The sequence below is a fragment of the Aquarana catesbeiana genome, linkage group LG07 (assembly GCF_042186555.1).
Source record: "Aquarana catesbeiana isolate 2022-GZ linkage group LG07, ASM4218655v1, whole genome shotgun sequence".
NCBI classification, from domain to species: Eukaryota; Metazoa; Chordata; class Amphibia; order Anura; family Ranidae; genus Aquarana; species Aquarana catesbeiana.
Genome location: NC_133330.1, coordinates 217,388,107 through 217,411,335, shown reverse-complemented (window position 1 = coordinate 217,411,335; position 23,229 = coordinate 217,388,107).

Here is a 23,229-nt window from a genome sequence, read left to right as displayed (position 1 = left end):
GGAAAAAACAAACGACAAAAAACAAAAAGGGATTTTGGACAGTGTTCATAAGGAATTGTCTCTGGCTTCACGACCAGGGATGAAACCTGTCTTGTCTAATTGTCAGAAACCATGAAATCAGACAGAAGTACAGTTAAATCACACTTGTAAAGTAATGTAAAAGTAAAAAGAACAAATGTAATCAAAACATAGCCAGAGTTCAGTAACCGGAACAGAGATTGTTCTCTCTTAGTTTCTGAACCACACGAAAGACATCTGTGTGGTGGCTCTCCAGGAACTTGGAAAATATGAGGATATCATCGGGATAAACCACCACACATAACTGCAACAAATCTCAGAGGATATCGTTAATAAATTCCTGGAAAACTGCTGGGGCGTTACAAAGGCCAAAAGGCATTACGAGGTAGTCATTATGGCTTGTTCTGGTATTAAACGCAGTTTTCCACTCGTTGCCCTCCTTAATTTTCACAAGATTATATGCCCCTCTCAAATCATGAAAACCGTGAAAACCGTTGCTCCCTTGAGGCGGTCAAATAACTCTGTAATGAATGGAATTGGATAGGCATTCTTAATCGTGAAACGATTGAGACCCCTATAATCAATACAAGGTCTCAGTTCACCATTCTTCTTCTTCACAAAGAAGAAACCAGCACCAGCAGGAGATGAGGATTTGCGGATGAAACCTCGAGAAAGTGCGTCTGCAACATACTTCTTCATGGCCTTATCCTCCAAGACCGACAAAGTGTAAACCCGGCCGCGAGGGGGTATGGCCCCGGGTTGAAGATCAATTGCGCAATCATATGGCCGGTGTGGAGGCAAACTACCGGCTTGACCTTTGTCAAAGACATCGCTAAAATCTCGGTACTCCTCTGGCAGGGAGGAGAGTGAAGAGGTGCACAGAACCTTGGCTACCTTCTGGAAGGATGTCTCATTGCATTGTGGTGACCAGGAGAGAACCTCAGCACGGAGCCAATCAAAAGAGGGGTTGTGCTTCTGTAACCAAGGATAACCAATAATCAGCGGAAACTTGGGTGAGGAAATACCTTGGAATTGGATTATCTCATGGTGAAGAGCCCCTACGGCCATGGACAACGGAACCGTCTCATGAGTCACATGGGCAGGCTGTAGAGGTCTCCCGTCAAGAGCCTCAATAGCAAGTGGAGTGTCACGCAGCTGCAGTGGAATCGAGTGCTTCGATACAAAGGCAGCATCAATGAACAGGCCTGTAGCCCCAGAGTCGATTAGAGCCTGTATCTCGATGGAGGACTCAGCCCAAGAAAGGGTAACCGAAACCAGGGGCTTATTCTTCTGGATAACTGGGGATGAAACAACCTAAGGTCTGTCCATGACAGGACCTCAAGGTTCGGGCGTTCACTGGACAGGTAGGACAAAACTTCAAAAAGTGACCTGCCTGGCCACAATAAAGGCACAATCTCTCCCTCCTCCTAAAGGTTCTCTCATCTGCAGAGAGAGGCGTGAAACCCAAGTGCATGGGTTCACCTTCACTGACTGACTCGGTACCAGGAGTCATGGGAGGTGAGGGAGGCACGAGTGGGACTGCAAAGCTCGGAGACAAACATACAGGAGGCTTCCGCAAGCGCTCCTTAAAAGAGAGTCTTTCTCTGAGTCTGGAGTCAATGAGGATGGCAAACGTGATCAACTTCTCGAACTCAGTGGGTATATCTTGGGCTGCTATCTTATCCTTGATGGTATCCGAGAGACCATGAGAAAAAGCAGCTACGAAGGCCTCATTGTTCCACGCAACCTCTGCTGCCAGAGTACGGAATTCAATGGCGTAGTCGGCAACAGTTCTTGTACTCTGTTCCATGGACATGAGGCACTTGGCAGCAGAAGTGGAGCGTGCGGGAACATCAAATACCCTTTTAAACTAAGCCACAAACTCAGGGTAGCTCAAGACAACAGGTTTTTGCTTTTCCTATAGAGGGTTTGCCCAGGCCAAGGCTTTCTCAGAAAGCAAAGATATCACAAAACCTACTTTGCTTCTGTCCATGGGAAACACCTGGGGCAGCATCTCAAAGTATATCTCAACCTGGTTGAGAAACCCTCTGCATTGGACTGGATCACCCCAAATCGATGGGGATGCGGAGCGGAAGCAGACATATTTATATAGAGGTAGTACCTGCACAGAGAATGGTGCAGCAGCAGGGTCGGCTGCAACATAGGTTGTACCAGGGCGGCCACAGTGGGAGATTCCAGGTGAGCCGTGCGACTCAGGAGCGTTTGTAATGCCATGGCGAACTGATCCATGTGGTGATACAGCTAATTCAACCTGGAAAAAATAGTACCAACAAGTGGATTGACTGCATCTTCTGAATTTATAGCCTTCGCCTCCTGTCAGCAACCATGAAATCAGACCGAGACAGAAGTACAGTTAAATCACACTTGTTTAATAATAAAAGTAAAAAGAACAAACGTAGTCAAAACATAGCCAGAGTTCAGTAATCAGAATGAATAGTCAACCAAGCCAGAAGTCAGGGATCAAAGTAGTGGAACATTAAGCAGGAACTGGAGCCAGAAGGAATGTCAGCAAAACCAGTCTTTAAACAGGAACGCAGGAGAGGTTTCTTGCGAAGATGACCAAGGCGAAGGCAGAGACCCTCTGGACTGGACGGCTTAAGTAGGCAGGACTGACAAGCAGGATATGAACACAAGCTGAGTAACTGTGGAGAGAGATGGGAGCTGGCAATTTAGCCGACAGCTGAGTGGCCAGCTCAGAGAAGGAAGGGCTGAGCCCAGCCCTGACACTAATCCTATCCAGTGCGGGTTCGGTAATCTAGTAGCTAACACCTTTGCATATAGCTTTATATACATGTTAAGTAATGATTATGGGCGATAAATTCCGCAACTGGATAGACCTTTCCCCCCCGGCTTTGATATTACAGATATGTATGCAATAAGTGATTCCGATCGAAACCCCTCTGATCCCGCAATGGAATGGTCATAAGAAGTCAGATGTGAAACAAGGATCTCCTTAAATTTCTTATAATAAGTGATTGTGTACCCATCTGGGCCTTGGGATTTACCCGTCGGTGTGGACTTTAAAGCTGCATAAAACTCTTCTGTAAATTCAGATTCCAGCTTTTCAAGGAAATGGGCGGCACAGTGGTGTAGTGGTAGCACTCTCGCCTAGCAGTAAGAAGGGTCGCTGGTTCGAATCCCAACCACGACACTACCTGCCTGGAGTTTGCATGTTCTCCCTGTGCCTGCGTGGGTTTCCTCCGGGTACTCCGGTTTCCTCCCACACTCCAAAGACATGCTGGTAGGTTAATTGGATCCTGTCTAAATTGTCCCTAGTATGTATGAATGTGAGTTAGGGACCTTAGATTGTAAGCTCCTTGAGGGTAGGGACTGATGTGAATGTACAATGTATATGTAAAGCGCTGCGTAAATTGACGGCGCTATATAAGTACCTGAAATAAATAAATAAACTCGTTAGTGAGTTTAGGCAGCTGTGCTTGTTGCAGATAATGTAACATTTTTCAGTGTCTTTCCTCTATATATTCTGGATTTAATTTATCTCTTACAATGTACAAGTCTGCATAGAAGTCACGAAAAATCACGAAAAGTCTGTGCAATATCAGAGGCAGTACGCACAAACTCCCCAGAATTGGATGTAATCTTGTAATCTTATGCCGCGTACACACGAGCGGACTTTTCAACCGGACTGGTCCGACGGACCGAATCCGGCGGACAATCCGACCGTGTGGGGGCTCCATCGGACCTGCAGCGGACTTTTTCGGTCGATAAACTGACGGACTTTAGATTTGAAACATGTTTCAAATTTGTCCGACGGACTTGAGTCCGGTCGAAAAATCCGCTCGTCTGTATGCTAGTCCGACGGACGAAAACTGACGCTAGGCAGCTATTGGCTACTGGCTATCAACTTACCTATTTTAGTCCGGTCGTACTTCATCACATACGAATCCGTCGGACTTTGGTGTAATCGTGTGTAGGCAAGTATGTTCGTTAGAAAGTCCGTCAAAAGTCAGTCGAAAGTCTGTCGGAAAGACTGTCGGACCTTTGTTGCCAAAAAGTTCGCCCGTGTGTACAGGGCATAAGAAATAAAGGTGGCTGTTTTTTTTTCTGTAACGAGTGAGCCAACATTTTACCTGGTTTGTCTCCCCATTAATACCATCTCTGTGACACAAAATGGGAGAGCCTTTTAAAATTCATTTCGAGTAATTTTTTTAGCTCCTCACGTTTTAGTGTAAGATTTACCAGGACAGCCCCCTGAAGTGAAAGTTTATGTATCCTTTCTAAATCAGCCACCTGTCGCAGCAGATCTGTCATTCTTTGTGGTTGTTCTTTTTTCTTCCTAGCACCCAATTCAATTAGTTTCCCCCTTGTATACGCCTTATGGGCTTCCCACAGGGCGGGCTCAGGCATTTCCAATGATTTATTCTCGCAAAATAGCAAGCCAAATCGGTTGAGAGGTGTCTTGGAAAAAAGAAAATCATTGTTTCCAGCGAAATTGTTGTTTTGGCTGGCCATAAAATGTCAATGTGATAGACACAGGGGCAAGATCCGAAATGGTACTAGTCCCTATATTAGCTGACTTTACTAATGCGAGATGAAAGTGATCTATAAAGATATTATCTGTTCTGGAATAAGAATCATGGGTTTTAGAATAATAAAAATAATCACGTTCCTTAGGGTTTAGGATTCTCCAGACATCAACTAGTTGAAATTGATATAGAATGTTCTTTACATGAAAGAGGTTTCTACAGGAGATATTAGAACATCCTCTGGATGTATCCATTAAAGGATCCAAAGACATGTTAAAATCTCCTGCTAATATAATAGTGCCATTGGCAAAATCTTAAAATTTAGGAAATATACAAATAAAAAAGGTTGATTGTTTAATGTTCGGGCAATAAATATTCACTAGAGTATATTGCATACCACCCATCATGCCCCAAAGAAATAAGAATCTGCCATGGTCATCTATTATCGTAGGGTACCGTGCAGATTTTATACAGATTGATGTAAACTGCGTTAAATGGGTTTCTTGCAAAAATACAATAGAACTATAAATGTGTTGCAATTCTCTTGATCTGATGTCTTTTACCTGAAGTATTTGAACCCCTTACATTATAGGAAGTCAAAGTGGTCATTGTATGACAAGAACCCATCCTTTCACAGATAATCTAAGTCACAGGGGGAGGGGAGGGGAGGGAAAGATGGTGGGGTAGAAAAAGAGGAAATAAAAAAGGAAAAGGAAAAAGAAAAAAGAAGAAAAAAGCAAAAAGGAAAACAAAAACCACATTGTAGCCTAGCTACACCATGCAACAAAATTCCAGTGGACCCTATGGGGGGTGGGGTTTTGGGCCATCCAGCCACACCCAGGTCTCTTGTCCCAGGTGTGCGTTAAGACACAAAGTCCCCATATCCCCATTAGGGGTAAGGGACGGTTACCAAAACCAAAAAGAGGTGCCCAAGGCGCACAGAGAGAGGGGGCATCGGCTCCCTGTCCGAGGACTAGCCTTAAAATTTCAAATGGAACTGGAACTTAGGAATTTATTATAAAAAAAAGGAATTTATTATCAAAAAAAAGGATGAGAGAAAAAAAAAAAAAAACACAACACACACAAAACCCAATCTCTCCATATATTATTCTTCAAATTCTTATATTCATAAAGAAGGGAGGGAAAAAAAACATTTTGTTCCTCTCTTTTACCTATTGTTAGGTAATGCTTCGAATGGATATTCGTGATCTTCCTTTCTTTCTTCCCTTTATTTTATTTTATTACCTTCTTCATCCTAGTTAATTCCTTTTCCATGAAGATAATTTTTTTCCGATCGCCCGCTCTCCCTGTCAGAGGGGGGGGTCTGCTCTGATAATCAGCACAATGATTATCAGCACAGCCCCCATCAGAGGTGCCCACCAACACTGCAAAATAGTTGCCCATCAGCTGTCAATCAGTGTCCACCACAGTGCCAATCAGTGCCCATCACAGTGCCAATCAGTGCCCATCAGTAACACCTGTCAGTACCTCATCGTCAGTGCTGCCATCTATTAATGTCCATCAGTGCCACCCGTCAGTGCCCATCAGTGCCACCTTTTCAAAAATTTAGGTCTTTTTTAGCAAAAAATAAAAACCACAGTGGTGATCAAATACCACCAAAAGAAAGCTCCAGTTGTGGAAAAAAATGATAAAAATCTAGTTTGGTACAGTGTTGCATGACTGCGCAATTGTCATTCAAAGTGCGACAGCGCTAAAAGCAGAAAATTGTCCTGGGCAAGAAGGGGCGAAAGTGCCTGGTATTAAAGTGGTTAAGATCCGAGCAAAAGCCTTGTAAATCCTTTTGAAATCTAAGTATATCAGAATGGCTGTCTTTGATTGCCACCAAACATGCTGGAAAGCCCCAGTGATATGTGATTTCTGCAGAGCGTAACTTTTCCAGGAGCGGTCTAAGCACCCGTCGGCGATCCAGTGTTTCCTTTGATAAATCTGAAAAAACAAGTATTGAAACACCTTCAAAATTTGCACTAGCTGTTCATCGCATTTTCCCTATGATTGCGTTTTTCTATTCAAAGTAATGTAATCTACAGATGACATACAGCAACTCCAAAGCAACATTCCGTGTTAGCTGAACCCTATGAATTCTATCAAAACGAATAACGTTGGATTCTGGCTGACCCAGTATAGGGTTCAAAATTTTTGAGTTATCTCTTTCTTAATTGATTTTTCTACGTTTTTAAACATGCCTGCCAACTCTTGCTTCAGACTCTGCATGGCTAGTAATATTTTGGGGTTCTGGTCCTTTTGGCACTCAGAACCCAAAAGAGATGCCATAGAACTCCTTTGAGGGGAAGTTGTGTGTATAGATGGTGATCTGCTAACCCCTTGTGATGAATAAGAATAAGCATCTCGGGAGCCTCGAGAACCAGACCTGCTCATTCTGTCTGACCTTTCTGTGATTTTATCCAATGTTCTATCCCCTGTCAGGTATTTATTCATTGAATGCTGTGTTTGTTGTTTCTGCTTTGATGCCCAACTGCCTTTTAAGTGCCCCTTTAAGTTTTTGCTTGCCGATGGTGCCTGCTCATTGGAGCGCGATGTAGATGAGAGATATGAAGCACATAAACACGTCACAAGACTAACAACATAAAATAGACCTGAAGTGTGCCCTGGCCTGCTGTATGGTAAACCCAGATCTGCTGGGCGGTATGCCAGAGAAGGGTGCAAAAAGACTTGGTTAGGGAGGTAATGATTTATTTAGTTTACTGACATACTACAGGGCAAGCTTGCCAAAGGCTCGTGACATTTCTGCTTGTGGATTGGGAATGTAGTGGGCGAAGCAGGTGGATTTCCACCTACCCATTTTCCTGATCACGTGGTCTGGGACCCCGTTTCGTGAGGCTGCTGATGCTGCTCCAATGCGGAAAGAATGTCCAGAAAAGCGGTTGGGGTCAAGGCTTAAGTTGTGCAGAAAGATCCTGACGTGAGCAGTGAACTGGTTGGTACTTAGAGGGCTGATCGGGAATGGTAGCAATGGGCTGTCCTGCGAGGGATCAGACAGATGGGCTAATTGCTGATCTAGGATGGCTACGGGGCACCAGGCGTTGAGAGTTCTGAAGAGCTTGATGTCAACCCCCAGACCGGACTGTTGCGTTTTAGACACCTCGAGGTGCAATGTGAAGTGACTGTGGTGACGCGTGAGGTGGCGTCTACGTAACATCCTACGACTGGGGCCGGTGACTGTGAATTCACTGGGCCGTAGAAAGCCATAGAATGCCAGGTAGATGGCTGCTTGGGTGACTTTGGTGGGGCTGCTTTTGTTCGATGCTCGTAAAGCCATAGCTCTCAGCTGGAAGAAAACCACCCCCCCCATCGCTGACTTTGTGGAAACAACTCATTAATAATAGCTTACCATTATACAAAGAAACATATATAAATAGGGGTTGTCTCCTCAAATATGAAAAGGTTTGGTCCAAATGGCTCATGGACCCCTCTACAGCCTCAATAGCCTCCTAGAGGAATATGACTCTTTGCAATCTCTCCATTAGTTATTGGGCTCTAGGTGTACATATGTAACACGGGATGACACCTTTCTCTAAAATTAAACTGGCATAGGAACCAGGTATGACCAATGTATGTATGTATGTATGTATGTATGTGGGGTTTGTTTTTTTGTTTTTGTTTTTTTTTTTTGTGTGTTTTGTTTTCTATGTATATAGTTTCTTTAATTGCTGCAAGTATTCATTTTTGTTTGTTGTCTGTTTTTTTGAAAATTAATAAAAACGTATATTTAAATAAAATTAAAAAAAAGCTGGGCAATAAGCCGAAAGGGGAACGTGAAAGGATAGTGGACATATCTCGAAACATGGCACTGGTGACCAGTAACGTTCACCGCTGACTTGGAGCTGTTGCTTGTGGATACCTCGCAGGATGGCCTTGACCGCATGGGCAGTGAACAAAGATGGTTTGGTAGGATCCTGTAAGGAGGTGAAATGCTGGATGCCAGCTAGGTAGAGTCTAATGGTATTGTAGGATAATGCCAGCTGAGTGTGGCAGTACGATATGAAGGCCAGGATGTGATGGAGATCTCCTGGTATTGCCCCGGGGTTAGTGGCTAGAAACCTGTGATAGATCTTCCAGGCAATATGGTAGGCTTTCAGGGTGTTGTGAGATAGGGACTGGTTAATTAGACTAGTGGCATCGTGAAGATGTCGCTTCAATCCAGGGTTAGCTGCGACCAATGTGGGATAGCAGACATGGTCGGGTCGGCTCCAGGTTCCTGCGAAAAGAACGTTGCGAAGTTAAGACGAGATAGAGCGTCGGCCGAGGTGTTGCATTTGCCTGGGATGTGGACACAGAGGACATTAAATTGGTGCCTTAGTGAGATTTGCACCAGCCTGTGTAGGAAGGACATGATGGCCAAGGACTTGGACCGACCTTTATTTATAATACTGGCTGTGGCTTGATTATCTGTGGAAAATGTCACTGTTTGTCCCCCCCAAATGTTGCCCCAGACTTGGGCTGCTGCAACAATGGGGTAGATCTCAAACAACGAGGAGGATTGACTGAAACCGGGGATCAAGAGTATTTCTGGCGGCCATGGTGCTGCAAACCAGTGATGGCCAAAAATAGCTGCAAAGCCTGTGGAGGCTGCGGCATCCGTGATTATCTGAGGTGAAGTGGGAGACGCTGACGGAATAAACATCGAAATGCCGTTCCAATTTGTTAGAAAATCGTCCCACATGGCCAGGTCAGCTACAGCTGCCTCATCTAGTTTAAAGATTTGGTCAGGGTCTCGTACCTGGGAGAGGAACACCAGGAGGCGTGAGACAAAGGATCGCCCTTGAGGGATGATCCTTATGGCAAAGTTAAGCATGCCAAGGAGGGATTGTAGTTGCTTTTTATTGCAGCCTCGAGTATTAGTGAAAGTGTGGATGCGGGTCAACTTGTCGGGAGGCAGGCTAGCCTGCATGGTGCGAGTGTTGAGTATGATACCCAAGAAAGTGACGATCTGTGCCGGGCCTTCAACTTTCTTTTCTGCTAAAGGCACGTTAAGATTGTGGAAGATTTCTCTGTTTAGGTCAACTGGGGGCTCGCTAGGTTTCTCTATGAGTAGGAAGTCGTCTAAGTAGTGAATCACTTTCTGACAGGACGCGTATCGTGACAGAATCCAGGAAAGGGCCTGAGCAAAAGTGTCTAATAGCCACGGGCTGCTTTTGGAGCCGAAAGTTAATTTGGTGGCGAAATAGTATAGGCCTTTCCATTTGATTCCGTGCCATCGCCATAGGTACAGCTCGATTGGTAACAACTTCATGCGTCCGAGATGTCTGCTTTAGACAACCAGGCGCCTACTCCTGCAAAAATGATAGATTGAATAGCTGAGTCTACAGATGAATATTTAAGTGAAAACTCTTCTGAAGGTATTAGGGAATTTAAACTGGGTATGTGGGAACAATGAGGCGCGGACAAATCATAGACTAAATGAAGTTTATTTGAAAACTTGCCCTTCACAAGCCCAATAGGGCTGACTCTCCATACAGAGAAAGGTGAATGTGTAAAGGGACCGATCATGTACCCCCAGTCTAGCTCTGTCTGCAGCAGAGTGGTGATGGCTTCCTCGTCGGTAGCGGCTGAAAGCAGGTTTTTGCACTCGTGAGTTGTGTTGGGGAGTGTGATAAGTCCAGTGTGAAAGCCTGTCGTGAATCCCTGGATGAGGAAGGCTGCCAGTGAAGGTGTTGGGTGCGAGGAGAGGTAAAACCCGAGCCATCCGACGTGCACTTGGCTTAGTCATGCGGGTTTAGGCTGTTTCATACCGCAGGTGTACCTGGGGTGAGCTTTGTGGCATGTGAGACAGATATGAAGGCGTTTGCAGTGAGGGAAGTTACAACCCCCCGAAGTTGAAATTATTGCATATGGTTGCTCCCTCTAGTGCACGGACGGGTCGTCCTAATCTGTCTGCCTGGGCCGGCTGAGTAAATGCCGTTGGGTACTGAGCGGCACTGGAGATGGAGGGAAAGTTGGGGGGGCGTCTGCCACCTGACTCGGAGCACCAGTTAGCAATGTGTGTAGATGACTGGCAGTTAGTACAGAGTGGGGAGCGTAGGCCAGCGAAATGGCGACAGAACAGCTCTGTATCGATGGTCCTCCAGTTGGTAGTTGCCTGGAATTGGGAGAGTCTGGCTGCTGCTTTAGCTGAAAATGACCTGTGCTAGTCATAAAATGAGCATCCCCCATATTTATAACCTAGATCCACTACTGCATGTAAGTATAGATCCAGCTCTTATCTCCTGTTGGGGTTGACCGTGCATAGTACATCTCTGAACATCTCAAAGGCTAGCACAAACTCTGCAATGTTGAGTTTGCGGGTAAGCCTATGGATTTTAGCCTTCAGGATGATGGAAACGTCCCCCCATGAATAGGACTTGTTTTCAGCCAAGTCATGTACTGCGATGAGGAGGGATGCTAAGTTAATGTCCTTCCCATCCATGATGTCCTTCCTGATGCCTGCTGGGACGAGATGTGTGGGGAAGACGTAGGTACAGATGTCGGGCGTACCTGTAAGGAGAGGCATGGGGGTGACGGTGGTTACTGTAGATGGTGGGGGTGCAGCTTGATGTACCTCCAGGGTTCCCACTCTTGTCTGGACGTCGGTGACTGCTGCCGACAGTGTGGTCACTAAGGAGTGCAGCTGAGTAATCGCTGAGGAGATTGACTGTAGTGACGCCTAGGTGCCTGGTTGGGCTGCCACTGGCGGAGGAAACAGCAACCTAAAGAGCTCAGCTTTCCTAGCAGTCGCAGGGTAGGGAATACTCCTGCACCATAGTTCAGCTGTTATCTTGGGGATGGTCCAAGCTCTGAGAGACTGTAAGCCATCGTTTGCTGAGCCTGCCCCGGGTGACAACGGGGTGGAGGCGAAGTCCTCGCTGTTAGCCTGCGACATGGCGTCAGCTAAGATAGGGGGGGAAATGCATTTGTTTTAGACAAGTTTATAAAGGTAAGAGGGGATAGATTTTCAGGTAGATGAGATGGAAGGTAGAAGAAAAAATTAAAGGATAGGGGAAGGAGCGACAGCCGTAGTGACAGCTAGTTTGCGTACGAGCGCTGTTGAGTGTGATTTTAGAAAACTCGAAAGAATGCGTGACAACCAAGGTGAGCCAGGAGGTGACTGGCTAGGTAACCGATAGCTCAGGTGTCGCCTGTGCTCAGCACAGACTAATGAACCAGAGCCCCCAGGGCGGACTGGGGCGAGTATTTAAAAGTCTGGTGTGCTAAGTAGGAATGTTGCGATCTGTAGTTAATTGACGTATGTTTGGTCTGCTAACGATTGCACTGCCAGCAAGCTGGACGTTAGGCGACCTTGTCTGCGTGGTGAAGGATCTCGGATCGCTCTTCGAAAACAGAGTGCACAGAAGTATGTGACAGTTGCTAACGCCTCGGAAATGAATCAAATTGTGTATGTGAAGTAAATATGTCAGGAAAGGTGTGTCTTTTGAAAAAGCAAAGGGGGATCCCTTTGAATTACGCACCTGCCTTGAAGCCCTAGTAGTGGAGTCTTGGTTTGGGGTCGAGACTTGGGTCGACCGGGAACCTGTAGTAGGGGTGACATAGGAAGATTTTTATTTTTTTTTGAGAGGGAGTGCTACAGAGCTGTTTGGGGCAGAAGTTGGCCCCCTGGTGAAGAGATGCAAGCCCTCGACAAGGTTTTTTTTTTTTTTTTTTTTTTTTTTACCTGAGGAAGATACTGTCCACACCTGGTGCAGGATGGACCAACCGGAGAACTCTACTGACCTGAAAAAGGGGAAAGGGATAGAGAAATCGATGAGTAGCCGTGTTGCTACTGGAGATGAGTGGCTGTTTTAGAGCCATTTCATAAAATGTTTGCAGCGATTGCAAGTAAGCAGCCTTTGAAAAGGCGAAAGAAAGTTTTTAGCGGAAATTTGATTATGTAGGAATAACCGTGCGCAGCATTGGTAAAAAAATAGATGGTGTGAGTTGTGTGTGTTTATGGTATTGTTTGTGAGGGATCCGAATCGTTGAGCCGGTGATACGACTGGACTCAGATTGGTTGGTGGGGTTGAAATGCAGAGGATCCAAATCATTGAGCCGGTATGCGACTGGACTGGATCGGTCGGTGAAAGTTGAATTGGCAAGGATCCGAAACATTGAGCCAGTGCTACGACTGGACTCGGATTGGTTGGTGAGGTTGTAATGCAGAGGATCCGAATCATTCAGCCGGTTTGCAACTGGACTCGGATCGGTCGGTTTGTATTGGCAAGGATCCGAATCATTGAGCCGGTGCTACGACTGGACTCGGATTGGTTGGTGGGGTTGAAATGCCGAAGATCCAAATCATTAAACCGGTATGCGACTGGACTGGATCGGTCGGTGAAAGCTGGATTGGCAAGGATCCGAAACATTGAGCCGGTGCTACGACTGGACTCGGATTGGTTGGTGAGGTTGTAATGCAGAGGATCCGAATCATTCAGCCAGTTTGCGACTGGACTCTGATCGGTCGGTTTGTATTGGAAAGGATCCGAATCATTGAGCCGGTGCTACGACTGGACTCGGATTGGTTGGTGGGGTTGAAATGCCGAGGATCCGAATCATTGAGCCGGTATGCGACTGGACTGGATCAGTCGGTGAAAGTTGGATTGGCAAGGATCCGAATCGTTGAGCCGGTACTACGACTGGACTCGGATTGGTTGGTGGGGTTGTAATGCCGAGGATCCGAATCACTGAGCCGGTATGCGACTGGACTTGGATCGGTCAGTGAAAGTTGGATTGGCAAGGATCTGAATCACTGAGCCGGTGCTACGACTGGACTCGGATTGATTGGTGAGGTTGAAATGCCGAGCATCCGAATCATTGAGCCGGTCTGCGACTGGACTCGGATCGGTCGGTGAAAGTTGTATTGGCGAGGATCCGAATCATTGAGCCGGTGCTACGACTGGACTCGGATTGGTTGGTGGGATTGCAATGCCGAGGATTCGAATCATTGAGCCGGTTTACGACTGGACTCGGATCGGTCGGTGAAAGTTGTATTGGCAAGGATCCGAATCGTTGAGCCGGTGCTACGACTGGACTCGGATTGGTTGGTGGAGTTGTAATGCCCAGGATCCGAATCATTGAGCTGGTATGCGACTGGACTTGGATCGGTCGGATGAAAGTAGCACGCTGTTGGTGCATGTTTGTGCAATAAGAGGTGTAGAGAGTCAGTTGCAGATGAAAGTGGGGTTTTTCGTAGAAGGTGTACGGTTAGTAGGGGGGGGGGTGATGTGTGGAACAAGGTTTCGGGACCGTGCGCCGCTAATGCGACTTGATCTGTAAGTGACTCCGTACGGATAATATAACAATTCGATTCTATAAACGGTAACAATAGTTCCTGGATTTCACCTCTGGATACACGGGAAAGAAGCCGAAACTGGTTCCAAGGTTGAAGCTGTTTCTCAGATCCCGGAAGTACAGTATATGGAAAAAAAGAGGGATGCCAGTTCCTGAAGGCGGCTTTGTGCATGTAACCTGAGAACAGGCAGTGATTCCACATTGAGGAGGGAAGTCCGGCCGGAGCTCCTCAATGTGGAATCACTGCCTGTTCTCAGGTTACATGCACAAAGCCGCCTTCGGGAACTGGCATCCCTCTTTTTTTCCATATACTTCCGGGATCTGAGAAACAGCTTCAACCTTGGAACCAGTTTCGGCTTCTTTCCCGTGTATCCAGAGGTGACATCCAGGCCTTGCAGAGGCTCCATCTGTCCTCGACCACTACATACACCTGCTCTTGGTGGCACACAGCTCGATTGATTCTATGCTAACGGCAGTAGAATCCAACAGTTCCGGTAAGCGTACCCCATCTATTTATGAGTTTGATGACATCTGAGTCGAGATTTGGGAAGCAGAAGGAACTGTTATACTGTTTGCACCCATTCACTGCGGATTATCACTTTTTCTTTGACAATACGTCATCATTGGGACATTATTTTATGTCTACAGAGACATTCTGTTCATATGATATATGTGTGTTTTAGCGCTACAATTTATTTAGTATTGGTTCACATTTTGGTCACATGGTTTGTAGCAGCTTTGGTTTTTTCCTTTTTAGGTAGTGCATTAATGATCTCTTTTTCAACAATAGTTCCTACCTGCGACAGCGAGTGCAACGGTCGAAATTCTGGAACCACGGACGGGGAAACTGCGACGCGCTGGATCTCGAGAGTAGGAACTCACAAACGTGCGGTGAGTTTAGGAAAGTCGGCCTGGTGACGTGGTGCCGCGCACTGGAACCGTCACAGACCATCGTGGGTGGTCTGGCTAAATACCCCCCGGGCTCCTCCTATAATTTCAGGCCAGTAAACAGGCCTTCCTATATATATATATATATATATATGTGTTTTTTCCCCCTCTTTTCCCCCTCTTTTTAAAAAAAAAGGCAGGTAATAGATGACAGATTTTGTGTAAAGTATTATGTGCTTAACAGAGCATTTGACACTAAGAAGGCACAGGATATGGCTCAGTGGCACAGCAGGCAGCACAAGATATGGCACAGCGGACAGTACAGGATATGGCACAGCTGCACAGCGGACAGCACAGGAAATGGCACAGCTGCACAGCGGACAGCACAGGATATGGCACAGTGGCATAGGGGACAGCACTGGATGTGGCACAGCTGCACAGAGGACAGTGACCAAAAACCAGCAGGATTATATGCATTTTAAAAAGTAATGAGCGCAGCAGGAGCGGAGGGGGCTGGCACTGACACAGGGACAGGCAGGTAGGGAGGGGAGGGGGAGAAGGACACAGGAGCACATAGGAGGACAGGAGAGCTGCAGGCTGACAGAGGCATGTAAACTGACCACGGTGTCAGGGCTCAGCAGCCATGATACACTGTGGTCAGTTTACAAAGGGGAGGGCAGAAACTGGCAGGATCAGCCAGGTATTTCAGGTGTTACAGGGGGCTAAATCACACAGCACAAGCACTGTGCTGTATAAAATGCTTTAAAAAAGCAGCAGGATTCATTTTTTGGGGGGGGTTAACAAATGCTTTAGGGGGGTGCATTACATATGATTGTATAGAAGTGACCTAATTAAATTGTAAGGTGCATGACTAGCATTATTTGAGTAGATCTGCTCAAAGTTTCCATTGTGTCAAAAGGAAAAAAGTTGTGTGAGTTGCCTTGGGGAAACTATAAATATGTGAGATCTAATCTTCTAAAGTGTGAACAAAGAGAGGTACAGTGACCAGAAATGCCTAATTATGTACATGAGGAGATTCACCCTTTTTATTTGTCTTGATAACCATTGCCACTGGTATTGAAAATGAAGGAAAACCTGACATTTCCATTGTCCCTGTAACAGGATGTTAGTGGAAATCTTCTAATAGTAAAACCTTTTCCAGGTGAAAACAGCCTAAAATGGGAAACAAAATACAGGTAAATAGGTAGATGTAAAGTCTCCCACTGGACATCCAGAAAAACTTGATAGGGGTCTTAAGAACTCCTTACTCTATCCAAAACATAAAATTTTGGGCAGAAGTAGACATATGCCGCGTACACACGGTCGGACTTTCTATCCTACTTGGTCCGGCACACTTTCCGACGGACCTTGTCCGCCAGGTGCGCCGGACTTTAAAACGGACGGACTTGCCCACACACGACCGGACTTTCCGGCGGGCTAAGTCCGCCCGTCTTTCCGACGGACTTTCGCCGGAGTTCCGGCGGACTTTCAGAATGAACGGACTTGCCCACACACGGACAAGTCCGTTCATTTTGAACGTGACTCAGGTGCGACGGGACTAGCAAAGGATGTCAATCTTGCCGCTTTTATCGGCGAGATTGACACCTTGCGAGCCCCGTCGCGGGTCATACCAGGCCCTTAGGTCTGGTATGGATTATAAAGGGAACCCCGCTACGCCGAAAAAACGGCGTGGGGTCCCCCCCTAAAATCCATACCAGACCCCGATCCGAGCACGCAGCCTGGCTGGTCAGGAAAGGGGGTGGGAACGAGCGAGCGCCCCCCCCCCCTCCTGAGCCGTACCAGACCGCATGCCCTCAACATGGGGGGTGGGTGCTTTGGGGGAGGGGGGCGCCCTGCGGGGCCCCCCCCACCCCAAAGAACCTTGTCCCCATGTTGATGAGGACAAGGGCCTCTTCCCGACAACCCTGGCCGTTGGTTGTCGGGGTCTGCGGGCGGGGGGCTTATCGGAATCTGGGAGCCCCTTTAATAAGGGGCCCCCAGATCCCGGCCCCCCACCCTATGTGAATGAGTATGGGGTACATGGTACCCCTACCCATTCACCTAGGGAAAAAGTGTAAGTAATAAAACACACTACACAGGTTTTTAAAATATTTTATTAAACAGCTCCGGGGGGGGGATCTTCCTCCAGCTTCGGGGGTCTTCTTCCGGCTTCGGGGGTCCCTCCGCTTCATCTTCTCCCGGCGTCCGGTTGGTTCTTCTCCGCTCTCTTCTCCCGGTGTTCCAGTTCTTCGGCCGGCTCCTCTGCTGTCTTCAGGTAGCTCTCTTGCCAGCAGAGGTCCGGACTTCTGGGCTTCTGGGCTTCTTGTCTTCTCTTCTCCAGATGTTGACACGACGCTCTCTCCTGCTGGACTGCTCTCCGAGGGCTGCGTTGTGACTTATATAGGCGGAGACCCCGCCCCCTTTTGATGTCACAGTCCCTGGGCATGCTGGGACTGTGACGTTTTAGGGGGCGTGGTCACTGGGTGATGTTGACCATGCCCCCTAAAACGTCACAGTCCCAGCATGCCCAGGGACTGTGACATCAAAAGGGGGCGGGGTCTCCGCCTATATAAGTCACAACGCAGCCCTCGGAGAGCAGTCCAGCAGGAGAGAGCGTCGTGTCAACATCTGGGGAAGAGAAGAGAAGACAAGAAGCCCAGAAGCCCAGAAGTCCGGACCTCTGCTGGCAAGAGAGCTACCTGGAGACAGCAGAGGAGCCGGCCGAAGAACTGGAACACCGGGAGAAGAGAGCGGAGAAGAACCAACCGGACGCCGGGAGAAGATGAAGCGGAGGGACCCCGCTATTCACATAGGGTGGGGGGCCGGGATCTGGGGGCCCCTTATTAAAAGGGGCTCCCAGATTCCGATAAGCCCCCCGCCCGCAGACCCCGACAACCAACGGCCAGGGTTGTCGGGAAGAGGCCCTTGTCCTCATCAACATGGGGACAAGGTGCTTTGGGGTGGGGGGGCCCCGCAGGGCGCCCCCCTCCCCCAAAGCACCCACCCCCCATGTTGAGGGCATGCGGTCTGGTACGGCTCAGGAGGGGGGGGGCGCTCGCTCGTCCCCACCCCCTTTCCTGACCGGCCAGGCTGCGTGCTCGGATCGGGGTCTGGTATGGATTTTAGGGGGGGACCCCACGCCGTTTTTTCGGCGTAGCGGGGTTCCCTTTATAATCCACACCAGACCTAAGGGCCTGGTATGCACCGCGCTCGCCGCAATAGGAAAATTTGTTTTTCCTATTGCAGCGAGCGCGAGATGCAATACCCTGCCCTCGTGTCGTATCTGGTCCGTCGGACCAGCATACACACGAGCGGGCTTTCCGTCGGACCAGCACACACACGAGCGGACTTTCCGCCAGAAACTGAGTCCGACGGAAAGATTTAAAACTTTTTTCAAATCTAGGTCTGGCGGGCTTTTGGGAAAAAGTCCGCCGGAAAAGTCCGCCGCCGCCCACACACGGGCGGATTGTCCGGCACACTCTGGTCCGCCGGACCAAGTATGCCGGAAAGTCCGCCCGTGTGTACGCGGCATAAGGCCACGTACACACGGGCAGACTTTTCGACCGGACTTTCCAGCGGACTTTCGACGGACTTTTGACGGACTTCCGACTGACTTTTTAACTAACAGACTTGCCTACACACGATCACCCCAAAGTCCGATGGATTCGTACGTGATGACGTACACCGGACTAATATAAGGAAGTTGGTAGCCAGTAGCCAATAGCTGCCCTAGCGTCGGCTTTTGTCTGTCAGACTAGCATACAGACGAGCGGATTTCTGGGTCCAGCGGAGTTACGACGTAAAGATTTGAAGCATGTTCCAAATCTAAAGTCCGTTAGATTTGTGACTGGAAAAGTCCGCTGAAGGTCCAGTGAAGCCCACACACGATCGGATTGTTCGCCGGATTTGGTCCGTCGGCGTCCGTCGGACAAGTCTGGTCGAAAAGTCCGACCGTGTGTACGCTGCATAAGTATAACTAAAGGCAAAACTTTTTTTTTCGTTTTTGATGGAGTAGAGAGGGATTAGAACACCTGTCAGTTTTTATTGCTGTCTGTGATTCAGCAAATGTACAGGCTTTACAATAATGCATGACCTTGTAGGAGGAATAATTGTGTTTTGTCAGGACAGAGATACGTAGATTAAAGCGGAACTTCACCCAGAAGGGGAAGTTCCACTTTTACTCCCCCTCCTGCCCCATAATTGGAATGTGTTTTTTTTTTTTTTTTTGGGGGGGGGGGGGGGTAATTGACTTTGACAAGTACCAGCTCCCACTTCCGGTCAAAACACTGCGGCAATTTGAGTGGAGTTTCTCCCACAGTCTCTTGGGACACATCACAGATCCCAGGAGACTTCGGGTCCATTCACGAGGCTTAGCTCATGTGCAGTGGGCAGCCGGCTTTGAAGTCGCAGGGAGTCAAAGATTGTTGCTCACAGTTAAAGCGGAACTTCAGTAATTTTTTCATTTTTCCATCTATTAAATCTTCTGCCCTTGTTGGTTTAACTTTGGATAGTAAAACATTTTTTTTTTCTGCCAGTAAATACCTTATACAGCCCACTTCCTGTTTCTTGTCTTGAAAAAAGCCTAAGCTTATGACATCATGCACAGCTCTCTCTCTCTCACTCTTTTCAGAGTTTGCCAGGAAGGGAGGGGGGGGGGGTGAGTCAAAGAGGGCCAATGAGAGCTACAGAGCTGGACGTGTGCCTCTGTGTGTCTGTGTAAATCCAGGAAGTGAACAGGCAGCAGCTCCAGCTGCCCACAGTTAAAATGATTGCAGCCAGACTCAGTGGAGGGAGGTTTCTGCAGCATATTGGGCAAGTACAGAATCACAGTACATATAAAATAATATGCAAAGTGGTTGCAGGGAAGCTTCAGAATGGCAAAGATGTTTTTATTACAAATTATGTAAGCAGACTGCAGTTCCTCTTTAGGATGTTGGCAAAGAGAGTCGACTTTAACATGTTTGTTTACAGGGTGAAGCTCCTAAGTGTTTACTTTTGTCCCCATTTCTAAAACATATCAAAGATTATAAGCAAATGGATATGATGAATATATCAAAAGTATGACTAAATCTTGACTATGTTCAAAAATTTAGAGCTCAGATGTCAAAAAGAGTAATATCAGTGGTCCCTCTGTAATTTTTTTAGCTTCATATTCCTGGTATTCACCAACAAAGTATACATTGTGATATCCATAGCTGAAATGTATCGTAAAGTATGCAGAACACGTATATTATCTTCTTTAATGTACAAAAAGACATAGTATAGCTAACAAGAGTTCAGAAACAAAGATTGCTCAAGCATTCAGAGTATGATATTTCATTCCTGGATAAAGTGCCTAATACACTCTTTCTAAGCACATTATTAGATAATGCACACCATGGACTGTATTTCAAGTGGTTCTAAGCTTAAACTTTTTTTTACCTAAACTGTGTGGAGGAACACGCTGCAGGATGTTACCGGCCTGAACTGCTACTTGATCCGATTCACTCAAATGTCATCTATCTATATATACACCTATGAACATCAACTTTTGAGCCACCTTCAGGATTTGCCTCTCGGCCTCAGTGGAGCCTCAAGCATTTAGTTTACGCCCACATTTCTTGGGCTTTTCTTTTCTTTTTGAAGAGAACAACATATATATACTCTTGGTGGAGTACAAAAACCCACTTCTACCTGTTTACATCATCTCCAACACATAGATGTTTGTTCATATTGGAATCAAGAGCATACTGGGCAGACAGACTTTGTCACTGTCGCTGTTTTTAATCACAAATTTTATGGAATGTCAAGTCAGCCAATACAGTGTTTAATAACTATTTAAAGCATACACCCCTGAGGAAGGAGTTTAATTGACTCCGAAACGCGTCGATTGAAAAAGTACTGCTTCAAAACTCTGTATATACACGATTGTAATACTGATGGATTTACATTCCTAACAATAGATGTTACAGTTGTTGTCATATTTTATTATGTTAATACAATAAATTATATTTGTACCAAGTATACCTCTTTTATGATTGCTACATGTGCCTGAAAAGTCCACCACTAAGGGACTCCCTTTGCTGTTATGTCCAAACAAAATTTGCGTCCTTTTTTTCTCACAAATAGAGCTTTCTTTTGATGGTATTTGATTGCCTCTGCAATTTTTATTTTTTGCGATATAAGTGGAAAAAGACCGAAAATTTTGAAAAGACCGAATAATTTTGTTATAAGAAAAATCCAATAGACTCAATTTTAGTCATACATTTAGGCCAAAATATAGTAAGCCACATGTCTTTGGTAAAAGAAATGTCAATAAGCGTATTTATTGGTTTGTGCAAAAGTTATAGCGTCTACAAACTAGGGTACATTTTCTGGAATTTACACAGCTTTTAGTTTATGACTGCCTATCTCATTTCTTGAGGTGCTAAAATGGCAGAGCAATACAAACCACCCAAAATGACCCCATTTTGGAAAGTGGACACCCCAAGGAAATTGCTGAGAGGCATGTTGAGCCCATTGAATATTTAATTTTTTGTCCCAAGTGATTGAATAATGACAAAAACAAAAGAAAATTTTTACAAAAAGTTGTCACTAAATGATATATTGCTCACACATGCCATGGTTATATGTGGAATTGCACCCCAAAATACATTTTGCTACTTCTCCTGAGAAGTACAAAAACCAAGCACCGCCTTCAGGATTTCTAAGGGCGTAAATGTTTGATTTCACTCCTTACTACCTATCACAGTTTTGAAGGCCATAAAAAGCCAGGATGGCACAACCCCCCCCCCCCCCAAATGACCCCATTTTGGAAAGTAGACACCCCAAGCTATTTGCTGAGAGGCCTGTTGAGTCCATGGAATATTGTATATTTTGCCACAAGTTGGGGGAAAATGACAAACTTTTTTTTGCACAAAGTTGTCACTAAATGATATATTGCTCACACATGCCATGGGCATATGTGGAATTACACCCCAAAATACATTCTGCTCTTTCTCCTGAGTACAGGGATACCACATGTGTGGGACTTTTTGGGAGCCTAGCCGCGTACGGGACCCCGAAAACCAAGCACCGCCTTCAGGATTTCTAAGGGCGTAAATTTTTGATTTCACTCCTCACTACCTATCACAGTTTTGAAGGCCATAAAATGCCAAGATGACACAAATCCCCCAAATGACCCCATTTTGGAAAGTAGACACCCCAAGCTATTTGATGAGAGGCATGGTGAGTATTTTGCAGCTCTCATTTGTTTTTGAAAATGAAGAAAGAAAAGAAAATGTATTTTTTTTTCTTTTTTCAATTTTCAAAACTTTTTGACAAAAAGCGAGATCTGCAAAATATTCACCATACCTCTCAGCAAATAGCTTGGGGTGTCCACTTTCCAAAATGGGGTCATTTTGGGGGGTTTTGTGCCATCTGGCCATTCCATGGCCTCTGAAACTGTAATAGGCAGTGAGGAGTGAAATAAAAAATTAACACCCTTAGAAAGCCTGAAGGCGGTGCTTGGTTTTCGGGGTCCCGTACGTGGCTAGGCTCCCAAAAAGTCTCACACTTGTGGTATCCCCGTACTCAGGAGAAGCAACAGAATGTATTTTGGGGTGTAACTCCACATATGCCTGTGGCATGTTTGCGCAATATATCATTTAGTGACAACTTTGTGCAAAAAAAAAAAAAATTGTGTTTTTCCTGCAACTTGTGTCAAAAGATAAAATATTGCCTTTCACCAAATAGCTTTGGGTGTCTACTTTTCAAAATGGGGTCATTTGGGGTTTTTTTAACTGTCCTGACATTTTATGCACAACATTTAGAAGCTTATGTCACACATCACCCACTCTTCTAACCACTTGAAGACAAAGCCCTTTCTGACACTTTTTGTTTACAAGAAAAAGTATTTTTTTTTTTACTTTGAACCCTCAAACATTATATATTTTTTTAAAGCAAAGGCCCTACTGATTAAAATGGTGGGTGTTTCATTTTTTTTTTCACACAGTATTTGCGCAACGATTTTTCAGGGATTTTTGGGAAAAAAACACACTTTTTTTAATTTTAATGCACTAATTTTATTTTTAATGCACTAATTTTAATTTAAAGGCACACACTATATTGCCCAAATGTTTGATGAAATAAAAAAGATGATCTACATGGATACCAAACACGACATGCTTTAAAATTGCGCACAAACGTGCAGTGGCGACAAACTACATACATTTTTAAAAGCCTTTAAAAGCCTTTACAGGTTACCACTTTAGATTTACAGAGGAGGTCTACTGCTAAAATTACTGCCCTCGATCTGACTATCATGGTGATACCTCACATGCATGGTGCAATTGCTGTTTACATTTGACGCCAGACCGACGCTTGCGTTCGCCTTTGCGCGAGAGCAGGGCGAGACAGGGGTGTTTTTTTTTTTATAATTATTTTTTTTACTTTTTTATCATATTTTTAAACTGTTCCTTTCATTTTTTTTCTTATCATTTTTATCTCAGGGAATGTAAATATCCCCTATGATAGCAATATGTAGTGACAGGTACTC